This window comes from Poecilia reticulata, linkage group LG19 (genome assembly GCF_000633615.1).
Source record: "Poecilia reticulata strain Guanapo linkage group LG19, Guppy_female_1.0+MT, whole genome shotgun sequence".
NCBI lineage: Eukaryota > Metazoa > Chordata > Actinopteri > Cyprinodontiformes > Poeciliidae > Poecilia > Poecilia reticulata.
In genome coordinates, this window is record NC_024349.1 from 20,670,070 (window position 1) to 20,674,046 (window position 3,977).

The window sequence follows — 3,977 nt, forward strand, 5'->3', positions numbered from 1 at the left end:
AATAGGTTTCCTTAATGATGAGAGATATTCTGGCTGTCGACGAATTTGCTTTCCTTTCCTTACAGACCCAGCTGCAGCTGAGCCACAAGTAGGTTTGGATAAAGTAGGAAGAAATTATCCATGTGTGTTAAATCCCAAACACTTGTTTGTAATTGTAGATATTCAAAAGGTGACACTTTGTTAAGGATTATCTTTGAAACGCAGTCTCTTTCAGTAAAGCAGACAGCATCCATTGCTCGGAGAGTCACACAACCACATTTAAATATCTTTGCACTTTATTCCCAAAAATAATTTAGACACAAATATACATATAGTTACACAGAAAACATAAAAATGAAATGCACATTTTCTTCACCGTGTGGCTTTTCTTATTTTAGAGAGCTTTACACCAAGCAAGATGTTCTCATAAACGTGGCTTTTGCTCACAAGTTTAAATGTTAAAGTCTGTTGAAATCTCAGGGGAGAAGGAAAAAAAATCCCAACAAAAACAGGAAGTAGCTCATGTCCAGGAGCACCAACACCACCATCTGTAAAGGTAATAAAAAACAAACAAACAAACAAAAACGTAGAAACCAGTCACTTTTAATGGAAAAAATTGGGTACACACAAAAAATAATTAATGTGATAGAAAGTTACTATAACAGGTTATGACTTCTCGCCACTARTTGAAAGTCTAAATCTAGATAAGGTAAAGGTTGTATGCTACGCAACTGTTTTTCAAAGATGATCTGTACGCAAATTCATGAAAATTTTCAGACTATTGGTAGCAATAAAAGAGGTCGTTTGAGAATAGCTTTGCTTTGGTTTCTCTTCGTGTGTTTAATTTTGCCTACATGCTCCATCACACAGGAAAAAAAGAAACKGCTTCAGTGACCCAACAGGTCACGAGAAAACCAACTTCACGCAGGTGGTCAGGTGAAATGTCTCTTATTTTAGGTCAGCTGGAGTTACTTTTTTTCCCCATTTACTGAATGCCACAATAATAATAATAAGAAAAAACATGTCAGACATTTATTAATGTCTTTCTATTCAGTGTATGTAAGCCTTTGGCCTCATCTGTATACCAATGTGAGAACTGCACAGATTTGAAATATTTTGCACATTTTAGATKTAGGTTTTAATTTTGGATATYGTCATGGATAAACAGTATTACACTACAAATCCTCAACATCTCTGCAACCTTTATTTCTAAAAACAAGCAACCTTAGTCCTTAATTTTGAGTGATTGACAAATACTTTGCATTATCAAATGAGGCTTTTGATATACAAAAAAAATAAGCACATTTGGTCTAATATTTAGACATCTGCATGTGTCACCCTGTTCTCAACATTTAGGTTTAATAATAATTTTAAAATATTAAATGGAAGATTGAGAAAAATGTGGGCTAATCACAACCACCATCCTAATCACAATATATATKAATAATAATRCAACATCAYGTTTTTTTTWAAAGAAAAAAAACTTTGTATAATGCTGTTCTACTTTGCCTTCCAAATCTCAAAATGAATATCCAAGAAAACTATATATATTTTTAAAATGTTTGWTTCAGACAGTCTTGATGTTTACATCCCCAGAACAGGAAAACGAGTCAACATGGTACGGCATGGCTTCACAGAAACATTGAGTAATTTCACACCACCACACAGGCAGCTCAGAACATGTGAACATGCAAGCATGAAGCAATCAGCATCTAATCCTGACCAATCCCTCTCTCTCTGTTTGGCAATGATAAATTACACATACTGATTAACCAGCTTTGCCAAACCTCTAATACGAAGTTCTCATTCAGGAGAAAAAAAAAAAAAAGGTAAGTTGATGCTACATAAGCAGTGTTTTTCTAAGGCGGGGACCTGGGTTATGAAAAGAAGTGTGCACCGATACTCTGATAATATGTGACCTAACGGGAGGAAGTAGCCGTCTACATCACAAATCTGAAAGTTTAATCTGTTTCAAACTCGATGGAGTGCAAACTAATCTGGCTTTTTATGTTGCATTTGGACTAATGGCTTCTTCCCGACTCCGTGTCATATTACCCAACATCAGTATAGGAATCATTTTATTCTGGATAATGATACACTTNTTCAGACAGTCTTGATGTTTACATCCCCAGAACAGGAAAACGAGTCAACATGGTACGGCATGGCTTCACAGAAACATTGAGTAATTTCACACCACCACACAGGCAGCTCAGAACATGTGAACATGCAAGCATGAAGCAATCAGCATCTAATCCTGACCAATCCCTCTCTCTCTGTTTGGCAATAATAAATTACACATACTGATTAACCAGCTTTGCCAAACCTCTAATACGAAGTTCTCATTCAGGAGAAAAAAAAAAAAAAGGTAAGTTGATGCTACATAAGCAGTGTTTTTCTAAGGCGGGGACCTGGGTTATGAAAAGAAGTGTGCACCGATACTCTGATAATATGTGACCTAACGGGAGGAAGTAGCCGTCTACATCACAAATCTGAAAGTTTAATCTGTTTCAAACTCGATGGAGTGCAAACTAATCTGGCTTTTTATGTTGCATTTGGACTAATGGCTTCTTCCCGACTCCGTGTCATATTACCCAACATCAGTATAGGAATCATTTTATTCTGGATAATGATACACTTATACACTTGACTGAAACATTGTGATCAGAGCTTACAAAGTAACGGTGTCACCATCTGGATGATGTCTGGATTTAATGAACGGCACCTTCGGCAGATCCCCCAGGGAACCAAATGTGAGGCGCCGTTATTTTGTGGATCAGCACTTTTTTTTTTCTTTGTAACTAAAAAAAAAAAAAAAAAGACCACACCCATTTATAGCTAGTGGGATGGCATCAGTGGGCATTAAGCAGCATAAGATAAGATCCCTGCAATCTTTCGGCGGTTCAGCCGCTGCTAAAACCCAATCGCCGTACCCATCGCACTCCATTCCGCCGGATCAATAAGTGCTGCAGAGTTCCATTAAAATGCAATTGTGCCTTTATGCCCAAAGGGTGTCTGACTGGCCGGCTACTTACAAGCAAACTGACGGCTAAAATACCGCTGAAGTGTGAAGGTGAGCACAAACGGTCAGGCTCATTAATTAAAAACTGCCATGGGTCACTGAAGATCTCTCAACTCGGGTGGAGAGGGTGCAGAAGGAAGAGAGAGAGAGAGAAAAAAAAAAGATTATTACAGATATTCATGAGCATGGAGCTGGGCAGCCCCCTTGGAGGGCTGATGGGGGRTGGGAGAGGTGCATGTACCTGTGGGTGGGTGGGTGATTACCTCTCTGGACCAGCTTCACTATGAGTTTCATCTAATCCCTGCCAATAATGTGAGATATTTCCCCTTATTAAGACCGGGGCGAGCCCGAGGAGGGCTGCCATGACAACCTACGAGAGGACGAGGATGGCAGCGGTGACGAAGAAAAAAAAAAAAGAAGAAAAAAAAAGCCACAGTTAGATGTAGCTGAAAAACTCATGGTAAGCAAAGCGAYGGCAGGCCGCTAAAGAGGATTATTTACCACCTTGCAAAGGTATTCACACCCCTTGAACGTTCACACTTTGTSAAGCACGACTTTCTTTCATTGTGTTTTATTGGGATTTTATGTCACCGACTAACGCAAAGCAGTGAAGGAAYTGTGAAGAAAGAAAAAATACATAGCTTTCCAAATGTTATCCAAAAAACGCACCAATTGCTCAATTAATAAGCAATAATGACTAATTTAATTTGAAGAAATCCAGCTGTTCTGCGAAAATCTCAAAAGGTTTGTCAGAGAGCATTAGCTAAAACAAAAAGCATCATGGAGATGAAGGAAAACAGCAGGGACAGAGCTGTGGAGAAGTTTAAAGCAGGGAACTTTGGAGGAGAAGCACAAGCCAACAGCTCAGGTGGAAAAATCTGACAACTATTAGCCATGGATTCCACAAATCTGGTATTTATGGAAGAGTGGCAAGAAAAAAGCAACTTAAGGCTCTCCATACTAGCAACGTCGTTAACAC

At 38.7% G+C, this 3,977-nt stretch overlaps 1 protein-coding gene across 2 annotated transcripts in view; it reads right to left on the minus strand.

Moving 5' to 3' along the window:
• Positions 1-257: 257 nt before the first annotated feature.
• LOC103481910 (transmembrane protein 238-like) overlaps positions 258-3,977 on the minus strand; it is a 6,650-nt gene continuing 2,930 nt past the window's right edge. Inside the window, exons 2-3 of one of the 2 annotated variants that reach the window (XR_536361.2) lie at positions 3,012-3,111; positions 258-527 (exon numbers count right to left, since the gene is read on the minus strand). The gene's annotated coding sequence lies outside the window, so the exon portion shown is untranslated. The remainder of the gene's footprint in view (positions 528-3,011; positions 3,112-3,977) is intronic. The other variant, XM_008437715.2, reaches the window with a different exon arrangement.